Source organism: Tursiops truncatus, chromosome 1, assembly GCF_011762595.2.
Source record: "Tursiops truncatus isolate mTurTru1 chromosome 1, mTurTru1.mat.Y, whole genome shotgun sequence".
Classification (NCBI taxonomy): Eukaryota; Metazoa; Chordata; class Mammalia; order Artiodactyla; family Delphinidae; genus Tursiops; species Tursiops truncatus.
The window spans coordinates 37,711,828-37,734,122 of NC_047034.1; the positions used below are offsets into that span (position 1 = coordinate 37,711,828).

General features: G+C 48.1%; 2 long non-coding RNA genes across 6 annotated transcripts in view; one reads left to right on the top strand and one right to left on the bottom strand.

Moving 5' to 3' along the window:
• Positions 1–20,923, bottom strand: part of LOC109552980 (uncharacterized) — a 47,202-nt gene extending 26,279 nt beyond the window's left edge. For 2 of the 4 annotated variants that reach the window (XR_012330959.1, XR_012330958.1), the window contains exons 1-2: positions 16,586–20,923; positions 12,925–12,974 (exon numbers count right to left, since the gene is read on the bottom strand). This is a non-coding gene — a long non-coding RNA (uncharacterized lncRNA). Of the gene's footprint in view, positions 1–12,924; positions 12,975–15,278; positions 15,534–16,585 lie in introns of all 4 variants that reach the window. The other 2 variants (XR_012330957.1, XR_012330960.1) reach the window with 2 other exon arrangements.
• On the top strand, positions 12,916–20,847 carry LOC109552981 (uncharacterized). Of its 2 annotated transcripts, none has more exons than XR_004525792.2 (2): positions 12,916–15,088; positions 16,039–20,847. It is a non-coding gene; the product is annotated as an uncharacterized lncRNA (long non-coding RNA). The 2 variants fall into 2 exon arrangements; XR_004525795.2 differs by having other exon boundaries at positions 12,916–14,430.
• Positions 20,924–22,295: the final 1,372 nt, after the last annotated feature.

Here is a 22,295-nt window from a genome sequence, read left to right on the forward strand (position 1 = left end):
AATCTAGTCATTTTCCTTTGTTTTAAAGGAGTGAAGCCCTAAAAAGCTTCTCACTCGCTACTGTACCTGGAAATTCTCCTGCAGATGAAAAGAATTTCTCCCAATCCAGGAGAACTCTCTTCCTGCTCAAAACTTGTGTCAGGGCAAATAATTTAGTCTATTAACAGTGTGCCTTCCAAGAAGGCTTATTTTTTTATCCTTCCCCTTTGCAATAGCTTCCTGTCCCCACTCCCACCCCCAACACACACCAGCCCCTTCCGTCACCCCCATCATCACCACCACTGGCACAGTCACCGTCACCACCCAAGGAGAGCCAGAGCCATGGCTGGCTGGCTTCCCCTCAGCAGAACTGGCACAACTACTCCAGTGTAATGCAGGGGTCTCTACGGCCAACACGTGCAGGAAGTGTTTTCCTTCCGCAAGCAGAAGGCCACCGTCCTACAAAAATATCTGGCACCTTCCAAGGCTTCTGAGCTAGTCCAGACAGAGAGAGATGATTGTGAAACTCTTATTTTTCCCTTGATAGGGGGTAAAAAATAGGGAAGGAGTGCTTTTCAAACTATGCATTCTGTCAGGCTTCCTTCTCTTCCCCACAGTTCTAGGATCTAGCATCAGCAAAACGTGTTATATCATGTTCTGGTGTGGAAACAAAGAGAGAAGAGAATTCACTTTGCTAGGGTGGGGCTTTGAGACTTGTCTTCTCTTACTGTGTTGTGATCTCCTTTCTTCCTGGATTTGGAGGAAAAGAAAAGACTGCAAAGGATTGGGGGAGCTGCACAGAAAAAAGTGAAGGGACACAGTATGTGAGAAGCTGAGATGTACGTAGCTACCGTAAAGACATCGGAAGTCGAGCGCAAGCCTCAGTTTCATTTTTGTTTTTCTGCTAATTATCTGGCATAGAAAGTCAGCCCTGGGGCAGCTCTCCTCCCAGCAAAAGAATTCAGGTCTCCAGCCTGGATTGGAACCAGGCTTTGGACAAAAGCTGTATAATCCCCGTAGCTTCTTCTGCCACATACAGAAGAAATGGGATGAGTTATTCTTCCTTAAGGACAGAGCCAATGAAAACAGGTTTATACTATAGCAGTTGGGATCCAGGTTAGATAATGAAGTTACTGGCCATGAGTCCTGCAGCGAAGGGATGTTATGAGATGTCTCATCTGAGGTCTTAATATTTGAAGAGTTCCTCATCTCCCTCCTGTGTCTAGCCTGGTCTTGTGGGAGGCAGGAGTTGGTAATAGATTCATTTGTCTTTCCTTGCTTTCCCCGTTTCTTGATTTAGCCAACATTTCTTCAGCATCTATCGTGTCAGTCTCCGTGCTTGGAACTGGGAGGCGGGGAGGGGAAGCCTTCTCCTTTTGATTCTAATCCAGGTGATTAATACCTGTGGTCTGCACCAGTGTGGGAGTAATGAGAATGGACCAAACTAGCTGGATTCAAGGCCTATTAAGGTGACAAAATTGACAGGTTTTGATGACAAATAGGATGTGAAGAATAAGGGGAAGAAAAGAATCAGGGGTGACTCCTAAATTTCCGGCATGAGCAACTGGGTGAAAGGTGATGTTATTTGCAGAGAAAAGGAACACAGGAGTGTTTGGGGGAAAATACGATGAATTCAATTCTGACATATTGAGTCTGAATTTCAGCTGTTCGAGAGAAAGTTGGACAAACAGGTCTTATACTCAGGACAAAGATCTGGGCTAAAGACATGAATGTGGGAGGCACGCCATAAGGCAATTTGTAAAGTGGGAAAAAAGGAAGGGATGGAGAAGGTATGTGGATCTTTCCAGCCCCCAAAGAGATAAGAAGATCCCAATGGAAATCCCATGGGGCTTTGGGAATGGATCACTAGCCTAGATTTCAAAGAAAGATGCTGAATTAGTGAGGAAAACCCCATGAAGTCCTAAAGGCAGCCTTGGTTGGCCCGGAGAGTCAGCATCTTTCTGTAACAGGCCAACTGACCCTTGGGCAGATGCAGCTGGACAAAACCTCCCTTTCTACTCTGCCAGGCCTGGCCAATGATGGCATGACCTTTCCAATGACCTTTCAAATGACATAAGATCCTGGTAAAGAAGGCTTTACAAGCAAAGTCCCCTGGGCTCAGCTGAATAGCACCGCCAAACCCAGCTTCCCCAGAATGGATTCATAGGGTGGGCGTTTAGCAGCCCATTCAGTACTTTGTAAAATTATTTTTTAAGGGAAGTTGACTTTGCTTTATCCCAAGAGCTCTGAGATCTTCCCAACCTGTCCTGGATTTGCCTCCGTCCTCATGACAGCACCACAATAAGCAAAGAGTCTCTCCCCAAGTCTAGCACAGAGGTCCCCAAGGGAGCATTCTTTAAAGGCATAGAACCTCTGTGGGTGCCCTTGGAAAGAAGGCTGGTAGTAGGTGAGGTGGGATGACATGGCAGGGGCTGCGCTGAGCGCAGAGAAGAGAGAGGGTGGGGTACCATATGGTGCCCGAACAGAACCAGGGCAGTGCTGAGGCTGCCTGCCAAGTTATGAACCTCCCTCCGTTCCAGATGCTTAGATATCAAACCAAGCCCACTCCTTTAGGGCTAAAATTTGTTTCTTCTTGGCTGAGGAAGATTTCACATTTTCAAAAAGGAGAGAGGAAATGAGAAATCAGAAGAAAATCCTAAAGGTCTTATTAAATGACACTTAAATACTTCTGTCAATATAAAAAGTGCCAGAAATATACAAATTTCCTGAAACATCCCCCCTGACAGAACAAACCTGCTTTTAGGTTACCAGGAAGAGTTTGTTTTGTTTTGTTTTGTTTTTCAGAAGCGGCCATTAAAACATTAACTGATGAAAGAAAAAAAGAGCAAGTTCATTTTCAAGGTTGACTCGAGGCACACCTCATCCCAGCTTTCTGACCAAATCGAAAAATCACAGCAGGAAGGGGCTCCCGGCCTTTTCTAAGGACAGGTTTTAAGAGTAAAACCTGTTTTTCTTCTCTTTCTTTTTCCTTTTATTTTGGATTTTTTAATAATTTTTTTATTTTTCATCTTAGAACAGTTTCAAATTGACTTTCCCTTTCTTTTCAATATCCCACAATACTACTTAAAAGAAAATCAAGTATTGATTCATCAATTCTGATGAAGGGTATTTAAGACCCACCCACAGGACTGTCTAACTTTGAAGAAACCTGGACTTCAAGGAAAAGCTCAGTCTGACACAAGATACCAGCTGTAAGCCTCACAGGGGTGTTTGTGGCCTCTGGGTCAGCTGAAGCCAAACTCTGGGTGTTTTTACAGATCAGAATTAATATAAAAATATTCCTGAGCTTTTAGCAGTTTACAATTGACCAGAAGAACTTTCCTATATTTCAGTTCACAGCTCTGTTAGGTTACCATGTTGTGTTATATATAGGCCCAGAGAGGTAGAGAAAATAAAGGAACAACACTAGAAAAGGCCAGAGCTAGGAGTAAAATACAGGTCTTCTAAGCCCTGCTGTCAGACCCCAGGTGCTGGAGAGGTCAGGAGTCCTCCATGACAGTGCAAGGGACACATGTTAAAGAAAAGAAAGGAAAGGAAAGGGGAGAAAAAGAAAGCACAAACACCTAGTAGAGTCATTCTCATAAGGCATCTGCAGTGAGCACTTCCATACTGGAAACACAAATCCCCCTTTGAAATGTTGTGCCTCCAGCATTTCCTAACATACATTCTGCAGGGCCAGCTGGTACCCCTTCCAGGCCCTCCTTAGCCAAGCCTAAGGACAAGCCTTGCTGTTTCCCATGGCTGGTTCCCCATCCAAGGAACAATTAAGGCACTGAAGCACAGGAGTCACAAGAAAGAGATGTGGCCCACACTTCCAAACTCAGCTGACCAGGTCCACAGAAGATGATGAAAGACATGATGCCCCCTTGGTCCTCGTGTCCCTCAGTTCTCTGTGTCACAGAACTGTACAGACCAATGCTTCTCAAACCTGGGGATCTTGTGAATCTGGGGTTGTGGATTCTGATTCAGTAGGTCTTGTAGGGGACCTGAAATGCTGCCTTCCTAACAAGCTTCCAGGTGCTACTGCTGGCCCAAGGACCACACTTTGAGTGGTAAGGGTATGAACACAGTCAGACCTAGAATGGCCATAGAGAGCAATGTTCTCAGTGCTCAGTGTTCAGACTGGGTTCCTGGGAAGTTCTAACAAGGGGGATATTTCAGGGGATAATTTGAAAGAACAGAAGGAAACAAAGAGCCTCTCTGCACCCCAGGTTCAATCAGAATGGCTCTGCTTTTCTGCTATAGAAATTGAAATTCTTCATAAGATTTCATTTGATAAAAGGGTTCCTTTGTTTTATAAATTTGAAATCTATTGCTTGACTCCAACTACCTCACTTTACAGAAAGGAAGTTTGAGAGTAAGAGAGGGTAAGTGAGCCACATGAGATGACACAGCAAATGAGTGGCCAAGCCAAATCGGAGCCCTGGTCTCTTTTTCTCCACCCTACTCTTGCTTTCTTTGGGCAAAGACTTAAAAAAGCCATGACTCAGTGGTTTCTCCTCTTTCTCCTGGGTTTACCAAAGTAAACCCAGCAGAACCTCACAATGCTCTGGCTCTCAAAGGAAAGAGTCCTGTCTCTCCCCACCAAGGGCTGGCTCTTCAGAGGTGCCCTGCCATCTACACCTGACAAGTCAGGGCAACCAGCGGAGGGAAGCAGCAAGGTAAAACTAAGGAGCATTCCCAGAGGCAAGATGGGGTTTGGCTGTGGAATCGTTCCACGGATGGGCAGGCATGTGCCTGCAAGACCTCAGAATTCCTTGTCTTCCAGGAGGGGCCCAACTGACTCACCAGGGCACTTACAGACAGCTTACTTCAAGCTGATTTGCAGCAGGCATGCTAGGGCAGCTGCAGGGCTCCAGTTGAAAAAGAAAGTTTGTCATGGGAAGGAGCAAAGCAGGAGCTGGGGAAAGTGTGTGGAGGCCGGGGGAAAGTCTAGTACAAAACCTGTGACCATGAAAGATCAGACACTCTGAGGCCAGCAAGCTTAGGCCAGGGGGTGATTCAAGAAGACAGGGTCCCTGGCCCCAAGAATCTTACAATCTGGAGAGGTTGTGAAGAGGTAAAGAACACACATGAAACAATTGGAGAACAATACAAAACAGCATGGAATTAAAAGCTAGACTGAAGCGTTCAGAATGTAATGGCCACAGCAGGTCGGTGCAAAACAGATCACCATGGGTTGGAGCAGCTGGGGGAAAAAAACGTGATGAAGGCCATACAGCAGCCTAAAGGATGGGTACAGTAAGATAGGAGGAGAGAAATAAGTCAGGGATGGTGATCCATGTGGTCAGAGGAACCAGTGGGTGCTATAAACAGCATCTGTGGGGGTGCAACATGAAGTTACATCTTCAAGAAAGCAAGGGAGGGCATAGCTGGCTTGGAGTCAGAGTCCTAGCAGAACCACGACTGATCCAACCCAATCCAGGCCGATTCAAATCTGCCTCTGCATTTCCACAGGGTTTTTCTAATTTCTCAAGGTATTGGACAACTTCAAGAGCTTCGCAGGATACAGGCAACAGAAGAAGTGCTGAGCTCCACTTCATGGTGATCCTAAGCCAAGTTCAAGGTCACATGTCAAAAAATCAATACCCATGCATTGTTCTGGCTCTGGCTAAAGCCTCTCTACTCAAAGACTTGGATACACTCAAGGAACAGATTCAGGTTAGCCTCAAGAAGGACATCAGCCCCAGAGATTCGGAGAGACTAAATGCTTTGTTGGAAACCACTCAGTCAATTATGAAAGAGAAATCCGTCACCACTTTTCTCCTCACTCCTATCTCTGGTCTGATCCCAACTAAAGATCAAGAGTGAGCCTTATTAAAATCTCATCCCCTACTCACATACAATCTGCCCACATCTACATTTCTGAGGTAGGGAGTCTGAGTGAGACCCACTTCCCAAGGATGCACTGCTCAGTCTACAAACCAAAGGATGGACTTGCAAAGCCTTCTACCTTCTGCCTCATCGCCCACCTATGTGGCACCATCTTCCGACCCCTGCACTGTGTTCAGCGGACACAACTCAGCAGCCTGGCGTTCTTCAAGCTCATTGGGATTCCCAAGGGCTGTAAATAAAAAATCATGGAATCTGATTCCGCTACCCCTGCCTCTCTCTGACCCATACTAGGGTCATAACTTTCCTCCTGTCTTTCAGCAACTTGATTTGGGTCCTTTCCAAAGTCTACCTGCAACCTTCTGAAGAGTTAAGCTCTACATTAATAATCATCTAAGACTGTTGGAGCTGGAAGGAGCGTTAGAGTCTGTTTTCTCCAGCCCCATCTCTTGACAAATGAGAAAACTAAGATCCACAGATGTGACGTGACTTGTCCAGGGTCACACAGCTCCTTAGTAGCAGGTGGGCAGCTGGAATCCTGGTCTTCTAACTTCCAGACCTCAGGCAGTTTGAATCACCTTATGAGAAGGTGGCATTATTGTCCGAGACCCTTCCTGGTCTCAACTTAACCATATCCCTGGAGCCATTTGCAAGTGAAGACACATATCTGATGGCCACATAGTCCATAAGGGATCCCGGTGATGGGAGGGAGAAGAGCCTGGGTCAGCTATTTGATATTATTTTACTTCACTTTAAGACTCAGCCAGAAATGCTGAGTTAAGGTGCTGACCTAGATGGTGCACCTTTATTGCACAGTCACCTCAAAAGGAAGGTAAGGCAACCTGCCTCATTAAAGAGTGAGATGGCAAAACAGAGCTTATGAACACCCTGGTTATATCTTGCAACAATAGCATGATTAATTCAGATCACTCCCTGATGCTTCTTTTCAGACATTCAAACCACTCATTGTCTGCAACCGTTTCCTCAGGCCCCAAGCAACAGAAATCCCACACTCACTCCATCTTCAATTCTGCTGGAAAGAATCTGTGTGTGGGTCTGGGAGGCTGTCCTGAGTGAAATGAACCCTCGGCTGAGAGCCCAGGACACTTGGGTTTATTTGTTATTCACTGAGTAACCTTGAGCAAGGGGGTTTACCTCTCTCTGTGTTTCACCTGTGTGTGACAGCTAAGTTGGAGGCTGAGAAGTAAACAAGACAATGTCCCCAGTTGCCTTTCAGTGTATGGAGTCTGTGACATTGGCTGATACCAATATTCTTCACTGCTTCCATTTAGGGCAGAATGAGAACATGGGAAACTAGTATTTATTGACCATTCACCATGTGCCAAGGGTTGTGCTGGGGCTCACACCAGTCTGTGATGTGGTATTAGCTAAGTCTCAGATCTGGAAACAGCGATCAGAAATGTAAAGCTGTTCATCCAAAGTGACACAGTTAGTGAACAAGGGAGCCGGGATTTAAATAAGTTTCTCTGACTCAAAAGACCTTCTTCTTTGCACTACATCACACTGTCTTCAATAAAAGATGAGTTCATATTACTGAGAGATAGTGGGGTGGGAGGGTGCAGATTGACAGAGAGACAGAGAGGGACCCAAGGATACAAATCATTCAAATGCCAACAGTCAAGACGTTTAAGTAAATGAGTGAGGAGGGCCGGAAGGCAAGTGATAAACTCATTGCCTTCTTGAAACGACCTGAGATTCAAGGTCCAGCAGAATGTCATAATGAAGAACTTCTGGCCCAGGATTGAAAGTTTTTTTTTTTTTTTTTTTTTTTTTTTTTTAAGGGGAAGCTGAAATCCGGAATTTTATGTGAAACCACTTAATTTACATCTGTGGCCCTAACCCATTCTCAGGTTCAATCCATACACCCCTTCGCCCCTCCAGTTTATCAATTCTGGAAGTTGAGAATAATCTCCTCACCACAGGAGTGAGAAAGATTGAAACATTTCCCTTTGGGACCCTAGGAAGGCCTCATCTCTGATTTCCTTTTTAGAGGAAGTGAACCTTCTGGAATGTTCAGAGCTAGGATACAAGGGTGCTGTGATTCAACCAAAATTGAATCACAGCAATCAATCAACCCCACTAAATTGCTCATACCGCAATTCTCTTCTCCCTTGGGGAGTTGGGGGGAACCATACATGCCACTAAAGCCAGTACGATTACCCTTTTTTCTAATAAGCAACAAATTATTTGAGGGGGACTTGGTTGAAAACTAATTCTACCTCTATAGTTAAATCCAATTATACCATAATTACAGGGAGTCTGCACACATCAGAGCTTAGCTGGAAAAGAATAGGAACACCGCGGTTCTTCAAAACATTGGCCAGAGGTAAACCTATAATTTCACTGACCATCGACCTGGCAGAACCTTCATGGGAAAGTAGATACACTTAGCTCTTGACTTGCCATCAGAGGACAACCCAACTGGTGCCTCTTGACCACTGTGTGGCATTGGCTCTCTTACGGTTCAGAAAAGACAGGAGTATGGAGGTGTCTCTTATTTCCTTTGAAACTGGTTGAGAAATAAGAATGGATGCATATCTCCAAGCCCAAATAGAATTAGGCACTAAGCATATGGAGAAATAGGAAACTCTCATTGTTAAATTGTTACCATTCCCTACTTTTATTATGTTTTTTCTTGAGGTGGGGATGAAAGGAATACTTATAAATAAATAAATAAATAAATGAAATCTACAACGAAAACCTTTGGAAGCATCTCTCTTTTTTTTTTTAGATGTTGGGGGTACTAGTTTATTAATTTATTTATTTATTTTTGCTGTGTTGCATCTTCGTTTCTGTGCGAGGGCTTTCTCGAGTTGTGGCAAGCGGGGGCCACTCTTCATCGCGGTGAAGCATCTCTTATTCATTGCCAAAAGCCCATTTACTTGTCCATTTTTCATTCTCACATGGATCCCCCATCCTCAGATTTAAGAGAAATGTTCAATTGTTGTCTTGGCTACAACACGAACAAGAGGCAGGAAAACTTTACTAAAGCTTGGAAGGTCTGACACATGCAATATCATACCTGCACATTTTGTTAAATAATATTCTTCTGCTGAAAGTCCACAGACATGTCCATTTCTGTTGAAACCCTTTCAACTGCCTTCACACAGACTCCAGGTTTCACTCTGAAGGGAACATCTAGCCAAGTACCTACTGGGGGAAAATATCCTCAGGGCTTTGCTGAAGACAAGGTTGATTTTGTAGAAGTAATATCATGCTATGATTCCTCCCTAATCCCCACCTCATTTTTGTCACAAAAAATACATGACTGAGAGGAAGTGAAGTTTTAGCCAATTCATCATGCAGGAATTAAACCCTGACACTGTGCAGGGCATTGTGCTGTGTTCCGTGGGGACGAAGAAAATGACTACAGGTATGAAAATGTGATGGGAAGAGTAATGGCAAAAGCCCTGGCCCAAGGAGTCAGGAAAAATCTCTTCTCAAATCTCAATCCTAACACTTCCTAGTTAAGTTACCTCATACAACTTAACCTCAGTTTCCATATCTGTAAAATGTCTGTGCCACGAGTATTATAGGAAAGCCTGGCATAACCATCATAAGAGAGTCATTCATGGAGAGAAGAGTGTAATCAAAAGCACAGAGATGAACCTATTTGCAGGGCAGGAATAGAGATGCGGTTGTAGAGAACGGATGTGTGGACCCGGGGTGGGGTGTGGGGGAAGGAGGGGGTGGGATAAACTGGGAGATTGGGATTGACATATATACACGACTATGTGTAGAATAGATAGCTAGTGGGAACTTGCTGTATAGCACAAGGAGCTCAGCTCGGTGCTCTGTGGTGACCTAGATGGGTGACATGGGAGGTCCAAGAAGGAGGGGATATATGTATACATATGGCTGACTCACTTCGTTGTATAGCAGAAACTAACACAACATTGTAAAGCAACTATACCCCAATAAAAAACCAAAACAAAACCTTATACACCCTAAAAACACACACACACACACACACACACACACACAGAGTTAAAAAAAAAAATGTGGATGATGTGGATAGCATCTACTGGAAACAGGAAGCAGCCCAGTGGGACTGGAGCCTGGGTTGCAGGACCAGAACCAGGCCCCCCTCAGGGCCCTCAGCATCCCTGCTCCAATGTGCTCAGTGTTGCTGAGGAGAAAAACAGTCAGGGAAGCCGGCCCTAGGGAAGCAACGTGGAAAACCAGTGAAGAGGGAAAGATGAGATCTGAGGTGTGCTCGTAAATGCTTAACAACAAACTCTCAGGAGGACCCTGGTTTGTAGCGTGGTATAAGTACCTCCACGGTGGCTGATTTCAAGCTACCAACACATTTAACAACCAGATGGGAAACTATTTCCTGAAATGTTAACAATTGGCTCTCACAACTGCAGTACATCTCTGGGTTGGGTTGAGGAAAACTGGGGAATACCAGCCAGGTCCTCAGTGCCAAACACAGAACCCAAAAACAGGATATACCTAGCAACTCGAGTCCATAAAACTCTGCATTTTAACATTTTGGAATCTCAAGTGTGATAAACATTCATCATGATTCTGAAAGCCTTCACAGTTTTAGGAGATTATACCCGTGCATTATCCAGGCATCACTATTATGCCCATTTTACAGATGAGGAAACAGAGTGACTTGCGACTTGACTAAATGGCACCATTAGCAATGAATGGAGTCTGACCCCTCTGCCCAACCCAGAGGGGGTCTCACTGCCTAACACCTGGTTCAGCCCCACTTCAGTAAGAGTGAGCCCTCCACCCCATCCTGAGTTTCAAACGATGCTGAATAGACTTAGGTCATCCATCCTCCTAGCCTTTGGAATGTGAATCCCAGGGTTACCGGTAAAGCTCTGGCCCAATTCTTCCTCAGCTTGCCCTCATCCCATCCCCCACCCCAGCATGACGAACCCCAAACTCCTTCTCTCAGGCTTCTCTCTGGCCCAGCAAGGTGCTGCAATCTCATCACCTCCAAACAATCTGCTTCAGTCCTGCTGCGCGTTCCTGCTTATTAAATCGTAGGATTACCCCACTCCGCTGCAGCAACAGGGCTCGCGGACTGGTTTATTGTTCTATTGCTCAGAACTGCTGAACTCAGTACCAGCGCCGCTTCTCCAGGACTATGCCTGACGGATGAGCTGGCGCCCGCCAGCGTCTGAGAGCAGAGACTTGTGCTCCGAGCCCCAAAACGACTCCCCACCTGAAGGTTTGGTTTCCAATTATTTCTTCTAAGAGTGGCAGGTAGAAGAGAGACCCAAACTTGGCTTATTTCCCCCTCCAACAACTCAGCAAGGGTTGGAACCTTTCACAGAAAAGTTTTGCAACTGTCCCATGCTCCGCCTCTTTTTCTACCTCATTCATTTTGCCCACCTAATCGCTTTTCTGTGACTAGCAGGTAAACTGGGCTAAACTGCCCTGATGCTGTAATTACCTTCAGGTACACGTGCACACGTGGGCACGGACACGCATGTGCGGGCCAACCCTACCTGGTGCTGAGCTAAGCATTCTGGTGGCCTCAAGTCTATCTGTCTCCCTTTACCAGCTCACCAGTCAGTTTCTCCCCATTAAAACTCGCCCCTCTACTGCTGATCTTCCCTCTTTATTTAGCAAATTCTAACTGGCATCTCATGAAACCCACAGAAACACGCGGTGAGGCAGCCAACAGAGATTGCCAAACTTGATTACCTGTGTAGGTCCACCTTGCAGAGGTGCTGATGAAGTTTGGCTAGATTTTTTTTTTCCTCCTAGGCAGCGTGGGCTCTTTCAATCCCCTTCCATACTTCACTCCGGATCCCCCAGGTAGTAAACCTGCTGTCTGGGCAGTGACCCAGGGTAGAGCTTGCACTTTTTTATCTTTTTCTTTAGGAAGAAGGCAACCTGCCCACCCCTGCTCAGCCCTGCCAGCCCAAGGAGTCCCCACACCAAATTATCTCTTTTCTCCAGTTGGCACATTTTCTCTTATATTTCTGAGCTCATCTGGGTAGAACCTCTTCCGTGAAGCCTTACTGATATACAAGGCAGGGACAGAGGCTCCTCCCTCTTGGCTGCTACAGTGCTAGCTAGCACAGGGGCTACTGTCCTTGCCCCTCCCTCTTGTAGCCCATGTCACCACACTGGCTCCCTCACTGCACTGTAAAGTCTTTATGTCCAGGGGCTCAATCTTAGCCATCCATTGATCTCCATCATCTGATAGAGTATCTGGCACATAGTAGGTGCACAAGAAAGGTTGAGTGAAGTTATCAGTGAACAAATGACACCTGTCTCTCCTCTGTGTTCTCCAAACCCTCTAGTTCTCCAAATGATGAGGGCCAGAGGAGAGGACAGAGGAAGGTGCAAGCTATCTCTAGCTCAGTGTTTTTTGATTCTGCTCTTGATGTCAAATAACATGAACTGCTTCAGCTTTTCAAAGCCTCTTCTATTAAGAATGCTCCCCCACCCCTCTGTTTTCCTAAAGTGGCATTCAGGTGTTGATGTAGAAAAATAAAATCTCAAACAACCATTCTCCATGGAAATGGAAGTTCTCCCAACCCAGAAAACCTCCAAGCAAGTTGGAGAGACTTTTTTTTGGAGGCAATAACTGTAGGAAATGTCCAGAGTGACAAATGTGCTAAAGACAAACGATTTTGCTTTCATGCACCATAATGTCCCCTGGGATCTCTCTTCTGTCCAGGAGGGGCATGTGGGCAGGCCTCGAAGTTGTTTCTCTCACCTGAAGGACTAGGTTAGGCCTTGGGAGGGAGAGGCCTGGGAGAGGAGACCCACAACAGGGCCGGCTTCAGCCCGCCTTGCTGCCTCTACAGCTTCCAGAGAATGTGCCCACCTCAGGAATGAGGGGTCTCCAGCCCCAGCCCAGAAATAGATGAGTGAACAACAAGCCGTCAGATCTCCCAGAGCAGGAAAACATCTGGTGGCAGGTCCTGAAACTCTGGGACAGTTCTGATCCATATTGGAGTGTAATGGGGCCAGGGGAGTTGGAGGCTGTGGTGTTAGCCCCAGACCTCAAGTCTCCTCAGTAACAGAGGGTCAGAATTCCCAGTTCAGGCCTCTCCTCACCTTCACCCAGTCAACAAATGTTTACTGAGCACTTACCACAAGCCAGGAACTTCTAGGTGCTGGCTTTCTTTAAAGAGGTTCAAGGTCTAGAGAGACAGAAGGACAAGAAATCAATACCTATAAGGTAATGTATTATAGAGGTGTGCACTGATCGCAGGATCGTATGTGCAGAGTGGGGATGTGGTGTCGGGAAACAGTCAATGTACAAAGGGCTGGCTAGTGAAAAGCAACCCCAAACTCAACTTCTGAGGGCACAACACTTGCACCAGGCAAGTCAACTAAGGAGATACCATGAAGCGGGAGGGAAGGTGTATTCACGAGGGCAGGAAGGGGCCTCCATTTGATTTATTGACTTGGGTTTAGGGCTTTGGCTCCACCTGTTCAGACAGGTGTTCTGTACCACCCGGTGGGTGTATGCAGAAAGCGTGCCTAGTCTTTCCACTCTGGGGTGAGCGTTTATCCTCTCTGAGGGGCTCTATGGACTCCAGAACCATCAGGTTTCTTTCGCTGCCTGCCTGTGTCCTTTGTGGTCTATTTCTAAGAAGCTACTTCTATAGGGAACAGGGGATAGGAAAAGAAGTTACCCCTCATTCCATCCCATGAGACCACTAGGAACAAATATAAACCTCTTTTACATGGCACACCTTCATGTATTAATGAAAACGGCTATCATATCCCTCCCTCTACTCCCCAGTAATTGCTTCTCCAGGCTAATCAGCCCCTGTCTCTTAATCCTTTGTCAGAGTGATCTGTGTTCAAGTCCTCTCACCATTCTGATCATGTTTTTCTCACTTTCAGACTTGTTTTGACCCCTCTTAAAATGTGGAGCCCATAACCAAACATAGTAAACCGAGTATAATCTGAGCAGTACAGAGTAGGAATATCACCTCCCTTGTTTCTGGTCTCATATTTCTAATAATACAACCAAAGATAGAGTTTCCTCTTTTGGCAGCCATATCAAAACATTGAGTCCCCTAAAGCTTACCATAAGCTCAAATCCTAAGTTTTTTGTTTTGTTTTGTTTTCTATTTATGTTGCTGCTGAATCACATCTTCCCTACCCTACATGTGTGCGGTTACTTTCTGGGCCAAAGTACAGAACTAGGTAGAGGCAGATGACTTAGCATGCGTTCCTCCTGACTTTGGGCCCTGAGAAACCTCTCAGGAAGAGGTCCTCCTGACTCTTCAATATGTAGAGTGGAGGCCCAGGACCAGTGGAAAGCTGGTAATGAAAGCTCCAGTCCGCAGGCAGCCCAAGGGGGCCCTCCTCGTCCCCCAGGCATAGGCACTGATGTCCCCAGCAGGTTCCTGGGAATAAGCTGTCTCTTTGTGTCATACTATCCTTCCTGTTTCACTCCAAGAGGCCAGCCCGCTCCAAATGTTGTACAACAGGGCTCTTTGGAAGCTCCTCTGCTGTCCCTCCCCAGTAGAAAGAATTGCAGCTGATTCCAGACCTTCGAAGGAAGATCTCAGGCACAGCGCAAGGTGTGGAGGTACAGCTGCAAACTTCGATGAGCTTGTAACCAGAATCTAATTGAATCAGGTACTAGAACATGTGGGAGACTTTGCAGTCTTTTGCAAATAAAGAGGTGACAGTCAGTTAAGGGGCTGGAGGTCAGAGCAGAGGGAATTTTCGTGGGTTTCCAGGACCCAGAGAGGCATGTGTGGACCAAAGATCCTCCACAGCACAGCAGCCTGACTCAGGCATGGTGAGGGGAGAAGGAGTCAGGATCAGGGATACACAGTCAAACCAAAATGTGCAGCTCAGTTGGAGAAAATGAGCAAATCCCGCTAGAATGGCCAGCTCCTGAGTGGAGATGGGAGCCCCGTGCTCCCAGCCCGACAGCCCTGCCCTCCCCAGTCCGTTCTCCTCTGCCCACAAGCACACACTCGCAGGCAGGCAGGCAGGGCGGTAACCCTTGAAAGAGTCTGGGGAAAGCCTCTTAGAGGCGCGGACCTAGAAGTCTGGGGGCAAGGAGGACTCCTAGGGCTTTCACCTCTCAAGCTGACTTTGGAACAAAGAGCCAGACCCAGGGGTGGGGAGACAGGAGGCTTTCCGCAAAGCCACCCTGATGTGCTTCCCACCGCCTTGTTGACCCGCCATACAAACCAGTGTCCAGCCAGTCCACAGAGCATCCTCCTGGACCCTTGTGAATCAAGTTGAGGGGAAGGTAGATAATACTACCACTAATAAAGGGCAGGTGAGACTTTCCCGGCCATGTCAGCTGGGCTATAATTTGTTCCCATTTTGCTGAACAAATTCAGAGATCTAAGATGACCCCTGGAGGGGAAAGAATCTGACCAGCAGGATTTGTGCCTATTTTCTACCTTTGGTACCCCTCGTTCCCTTCCCTTCACCCCACATTTTGGGGCCAGCAGCGAGCCACCTACCTCTAGTCCTACCTGGGAGCGGGGTGAGCTTCTGAACTAGAGGGCGAGGGCTCCTTCCTCAGGTCTTTCATTCAAGCCAGGTCCTTACCAACTTCCTGTCCCCTCCTCGTCTTTTCAGAGTCAGGTCGGGTGTCCCCTTCTCTGTGGGACCTTCCCTGAATCTCACAGACAAAAGTTGGCAGCTTCTTTCTGGGGGGTATTCATCGTGTTTTTCTCATTGGCCTGTTTTTTCTGTCTGTCCATGTACCTGTGTAACTAAGTTGGGAGTTCCTCAAGGGTAAGCACAGTCCCTCACTCACCTGCTACAGAGTTGATGCCATCGTGGAGTGAGGCAGTGAGGGAGAGAGTGAATGAATAAAATAGAGGGAGGGAGGGATGGACAAGGACACAGAGAGTGAATGAATGAAATACAGGGAGGGAGGGATGGACAAGGACACAGAGAGTGAATGAATGAAATACAGGGAGGGAGGGATGGACAAGGGCACAGAGAGTGAATGAATGAAATACAGGGAGGGAGGGGTGGACAAGGGCACGGGGTCTCTACTCCACAAGTGTGGCTCATCTTGGTCATCTCTACTTCTCAGTCTACATTACTGGTTGGGAAATGGAAGAGCTGAGGCTGTGATAAGGCAAACTGAGTCTAGATGTCAGGGAAATTATGTGCCCTGATGGTCTGGGGGAGGAGTCCATAGACTTAAGAAAGCTCTCACCTGGAAAATCTCCCTCCCATCAGCCCCAGTGGAACCTTTTCTTCTTCCAGAAAGAGTGCAGAATGCTCCAGGCAGACGCAAGGCCCTCCAGAACTGGGGAAGGCAATCACGGAGTGTCTGCTGTAAAGAGCCCTTTGATGGAAGCCAGGAGATCCAGGTATATTTGAATCTTAACCCTACACTGGCTGCATGAACTTGAGACAGAAATTCTCCTCTTAGAGCCTCAGTTTTCCCATCTGTTTGGTAAGAAGTTTGGATTGGTTGATGTCTGAAGAGATTTTGAGCAGAGAGAGAATTTGGGTTCTACGAAGCGCTGTGGGACAGCACGGCCCCGCGATATCCTATAAATTGGGTTCTTTAATTCCCCTCCTTTCCTGGGAGGGGGGAGGAATCTACTTTCCCTGAGCACCAGGAGATCTGCCTTAAGAGCACATGGAAGTCAGGCTAGGAGTCTCGGCAAAATACACCACATCTGAGGAGACTTCAAGTGCCGTTGCCCTCCCGGTGTGGCAAGAGGGAGAAATGGGGAGAGGGAAGAAGGAGATGGGGAGGAGAGGGGGAAGGGGAATTAAAATAATCAGTAGTTGATAGACCAACCTCCTTAATGTTCCTAATGAGTTGTCTGGCTCTTTCTCCAATTCCTTTTGTCTCTTCCCAACTTCCTCTCACACAGGGTAGTGTTTTTCCCCACCCCCTGGAATGAAAGAGAAGAGGGTCTGAAAGCCTCTTGGATTATAAAAGCCTCTTACTCTTCACGAGGAGCGCAGCAAACTCACTCTGTACTAAATGCCAGGATAACCCACTGGCTGGGCCTCTCCTCGGGCCCAAGGGTCCCTGGATGGGGTGGCGGATCTCTGCTGGATTCCTGATGTGCACTGCGTAGAGCTAGGACCCAGGAGTACGGCTAAAAGCTCCAGAGGCCATCCAGTTCCACTACCTGCGCGCACGTACGCGCGCGCGCGCGCGCACACACACACACACACAGCCCCTCCTAGCCGGGATAAGATCTGAGATTCCCTTTCTTCCTTCCCCAGGTTTCTGGGAGGCCAGGAAGAGCGCTCAGATCACCTGAGTCTCTCCAAGGATAGAGACCTCCCCTCCTTTTTCTGGTGTTTACAGAACAGTAAGAAAGCGAGGTTAGGTGCAGAAGGGCCTCGCCATTCCTGGCCCCCAGGGGGTGTGGGTGCTGAGAGGCGGAGCCAGCGGCCCAGGCCTCTCCGCATTGGGCGGGCTCGGCAGGTAACCCGAAGCTTGGCGGAGAGGTGCATAAATAAAGTGTGGAACTAGCACCACCTCCTTGAAAGGGGCTGAGTCCTACTTCTTCACCTTTGCCTTGGAAAAACCGGCTTCTCTCTCTTTTATTGTCTGTGCTGAAAGTTCAACTGAGCCCCACCGTACTCCAAACTCTTTCTTTCTGGCTGAATTTGCTCCCCTCTATTCCATCTCCCCTTTCCTCTGCTTTCATATGCTTTTTTAATTAAAGGTAAAGTGACTGTTCAGGACCGGCCCCCACCTGCCCTCACTCAGGACCCATTTCTGTTCTGCACGGGCCTGCTCAGCTGGACACTTTATACAGTAAGTGCTCCTCGTTTCTTATTCCCGGTCCTCAAACCTTAGGAGTGAAAGAACATTCCAGGACTTGGAATTCCTTTTCTTCCTCTCATGCGCACGAGTCTCCAGCCATCCCTTTGTTCTGAATTATCTGATGAAAAAAATCTATGTATTGTTTTGAATCAAGCTCAGAGGAGGCCCTGTTACCTGAAGGTACAGACACTCATACTGACAGGTGAGTCTGAAATCTCTGGATTGGGGGGTGGGGGGCATTGGAAAACCAAAGCCAAGAGGCTCCATTAAGAGAATCATTGGGCAAAAAGAGAAGCGAGTGAGCTGTGGAAGAAGTCACAGCCCCTGGAAGTTGGTTATCAACCTCCCCCAAGGCTAAAAGAACTGAACCTGCTGTATGTTCACCAAATCCCCAGTCAGTTCCATGTTCTCTCAGAGACTGCCAGGGATCCCAGGCAATAAATCTCCCTGATAATCGGAACTGGTGTGGTGAGGTGGGAGCTAACCAGTTAAGTACCCTGATTGCAGTTCTGTCTGGTTTCGTGAAAATTTACCCAATGAGAGGAACAGGGGGCTGACTGGCTTTTCAGTCCTGGGCTAGAGGGTGCAGCCCTAACAGGAGATTCAGGACCTGGGTTCCGTTCTCTGGTTCTCATGTCCAAGTTGGTTTTATTAGGAAGTCATTTAAGGCACAGTCCTGAAGGCGGTTGGGCAGCACAGGAGGGCAGTCAGGGGATGAACTTACTCTATAGCCAAATACATGTGTGGTTTGCTTCTCCAAACAAACCCCACAATGCAAGTGGCCAAGGCAAAGGTCACTGGGACATCAAGTTGGCGAAGGCATATTGGGCAGAAGAATCTTGAACTTGAGGTATGGGGTCCACAGTGGGTCAAGGTTCCTGATACAGGTTTCAGCTCATCCTTTCCTGTCTGTCATGTTGCAGCTGCAGGTCTGTAGGGTGAGGGGAGGGTGATAAGGGAAGGGCCTGCCTTTTCTGGGCTCTCTAATATCAGTGCTACCTCCTATTTGCACGGCCTTTCACAGTTAAAGTGCTTTTACAGACTCTGCCATCACTGGAGTATCCACCCTGGAGGTTAAGGACCCCATATGAGGGTGATGCTCTCTGCACACTCCGATGGAGGATTTGAAGAATCTGGTGGACGGTACATGTTGGGAGGGGTAAGAGTGGGGTAAGGGAGGTCTGGAGGGAGAGGAATTGTCCCTTGTGCTCTCTGATTTGGGCTGAAATCCAGAGAGAAAGCAAAGAATCCTTCCATCCCAGAGCTATTTCCTCCCATCATCGCCTGCCATCATTTATCAGAGCCAAACAGGTTGGTCTCTTTCTTCCTTTAACTATGAAATGGTTCAAAGACAGTGCAGGGGGACCATATCATCTAGAGCATTCACAAGTGGGGCACATTTCTCTCTCATGATTGAGAGCCACGCGTACTTACGAAGAAGCCTGATGGGAGAGGATGGGCCAGCCTCCTTCCTCCCGGTACCCAGATCCCTGCCCAGAGCACACCCTGTGTTCGCCCTGACCAAGGAAAGTGGGGCTCTGCCTCAGCAATGGCTGGAACCCCGAGCCCTTGTTGAAGAGCCTTTTTTGAGATGCCCAACGCCCAGGGGGTTGGATGGGGGGTGGGGAGCCACGTTACAAGCCGCTGCCTCCCTGCATCGGGCCAGAACAAGCCCCGGGAAGAAAGTATTCCAAACAACAGGGTGGATCTGCCCTAACTCACCCAGTCAGCAAGTCGGTGCTGAGAACAGCCTTTTATGGGGCTTACACTGAGCCCAGGGCACGTCTGAACACAGCGAGGAAGGGGAGGGGCAGTAACTACATAGCAACGGGTGGATGGCATCTCTTTGTAGGAGGACAGAGAGCTCTCAGAGGGTTTCCATCCTCTCTGTTTATCAGTCTCTGAAATCCAGGTTATGGCCTCCCTCTCCACATTCCCCATCCCCAAGCCCCGAGAAGATGTACTGGTGCCATTTCCAGGAAGTTTGGGAAAGCATGGGGGGCCCCCGGAAAGTGGCCATCCTAGATGAGTCTGTAGGAGTGAGAGCAAGAAGGCTCACCCTCAAAAAAAGAAACAAAAACAAACAAACAAAAAGAAAAACGGAAAGGGCTTCCCTGGTGGCGCAGTGGTTGAGAGTCCGCCTGCCGATGCAGGAGACACGGGTTCGGGTTCGTGCCCCGGTCCGGGAAGATCCCACATGCCGCGGAGCGGCTGGGCCCGTGAGCCATGGCCGCTGAGCCTGCGCGTCCGGAGCCTGTGCTCCGCAACGGGAGAAGCCGCAACGGTGAGAGGCCCGTGTACCGCAAAAAAAAAAAAAAAGAAAGAAAAAGAAGGCTCACCCTCATGTGCCCTCCTGCCCCAGCCCCGACCAGGGTGCCTGGCTCCAGCCGTCCATTCTTCCTCCCATTTCGCACCCGCAGATGGGCCTGCCAAGTGCTGTTCACGCTTTCTGGACAGTGTGTTCTGGAGGGCAACGCCCCCGCCCCTGCCTCCCTCCACCTTGGTAAGCAAGTGCACAGTAGATGGATTCTTCTAAAGCACTTTCAGAACACCTGCCTTCTGTAGCCAGGACCAAGCTCAGTTACGGCCCACGCAGGGGGACACAGACCAAAGAGGAGGATGACCAGCATCCATCTAGGTAAACACAGAGAAGCTTCCACATGGACTGGTGTGGAATGGCTGCTTCCAGGGCAAGAAACGGCAAGGGTCCCAGTCCCGCAGGCCATCCCCACCACTCAGCATCTTTGGTGCTGCAGACACAGGGGGATCTTGGTGAGCTGGATCTCTGCAGCTCCTGGGAGGAAGTGATCCTGGGGAAGATGTGAGTACTCAGATCTCCCACACCTCCCAAGTCTGTGATTCAAAGATCCCGAAGGCTTTCGGCCAGGCAACAACCCTGCGTGCAGAGGCCAGGCTTGACACGTGGCCCACCCTCTGAGAAAAAGACCTCAGACCGTCCATGTGCTTCTCTTGTCCTTCATTCCACCGGAGTCTGTCTCATACCCAACCAGATTTCAGTGGAGTGAAGTTCAGGAGGCGTGGAACTGACACCAGAGCAGCTGCAAGCGTAGCTTTGACTTGGAAAAGGAAAGGCCCAGTGAGAGGCGTGAGAGATGCAGACATCTGCTGTGAGTATCCTTCCGCAGATGGGACGGGCGATGGGCAGATTGGCAGAAGCGCCACAGATGGGATCTGCTTATTCTTTCTAAAATGAATGCCATGGACGTGTGTGTTTTCTGTAACTCATAAAAATTAAAAGTTTTCTGTCTCTGTGATTCACGCTGTTGGATGCCGACTCCCTGGCCTTCTAAGTCACCTCCCCTTTGAGCTAAAACGGAGACATGGGCTTGAACAACCAACACAGAATCCCTGCTCTCCTTGGGTTCTCCAGGCAGGTGGCTGGAGCACTGTTTGAAATCAGCAAGGAACCCTACCGCCCTCAGCCTCCCTGCAGTTCCAGCAGGACCTGCAGAATGGTGTAAAAAAAACTCTATTAAGATGTCTAAAACCCATTTATATTGTAATAAAATGAATGTAAGTAAGATTTAAGTGAGGGCAGATTGCAGATATTTGAGACGCTATACAAGATATATCTCATATAGTACGGGTGCAAATTCTGTAAAGGTTAATGCACTCAACATATTTGACACATAAAAATGTCAGGTCTAACATTTAATCATTTATCCATTGTAATTGCCCTTATATGGGTCTCTTCTCCCCAAGACATATGATTAAAACACCAGGCTTGGTGAAAATCCGGAAGGCGAAAAAACAAATAATACTTCTCAGCTGTCAGGCTCTATGATTTGCTTTGAGAGATTTAGCATTGATTTCATTGGCTTTACAGTCCTGTGTGGTTTGCCTTTTTTTTTCTCCACGTCTCTTCTTTAGGGAAGAAGAAGGTTGTGGGGAACAGGGTGGGCCCCTAAGTCCAAAGGAAGTCCCACCCAGTTACTGAGGAGATGCCCAAGCCTTTCTGTGAATTGCCCCTTCCTCAGGTAAACAGAGGCTCCTTCAGGGAGCCAGTCCACTAAAGAGGCAAAATCTGAACAAAGCGTGCCCCTGACAAGACTTCAGAAAAACCGGTTTTCACCTCCAGAATGTGCCCCAAATGGTAAAAGTCAGTAGATGCCCCTGGCTTGGCCGAGTGGTGTTTTTCTTAGGAGCTGGCTATAAAGGAGAGTCCAGCTTTACAGACGGACGCCTGTCACTTGGGTATCGAAGCCCCCTCCCCCAGCCAGTGACCTCTGAGGGGAGGGGCCTCTTCACCCCTCCACCCCTTCCTGGGACTCCGCCCCTCAGGAATACAGGGCTCCCAGACTGAGGGCAGGAGACGAGAGGAATAAGCATTTCTCCAAAATATTTTCCTCTACGCTCTACCTGATGCACTGTTGGGTCTCCATACCCCAAATCGCACTCCAACGCCATCTTCGCAGCACGGACACAAGAGTCTGAACTGCCCCCTCCCCCTGCTGGTGCCGCACGGGCAGGGTGGTTAATCTCCCATTCGGAAGGAGCGTGAGCCAGCCCGGAGCCACCTGCCAGGGAAGCCAGCATGTGCTGTGAGCTGGAGCGAACTGCCCCATCCGTCTTCCCCATCCAGCCCCCGCTATTTTATGTCCCATATCTTCATTGCAAAGCATGGCTCGCCACGACGCAACACAGAGAAAATGATTTAATCAAATTTCCCCTGCAACAACAAGCAATGTTGCCCTGCTCGCTT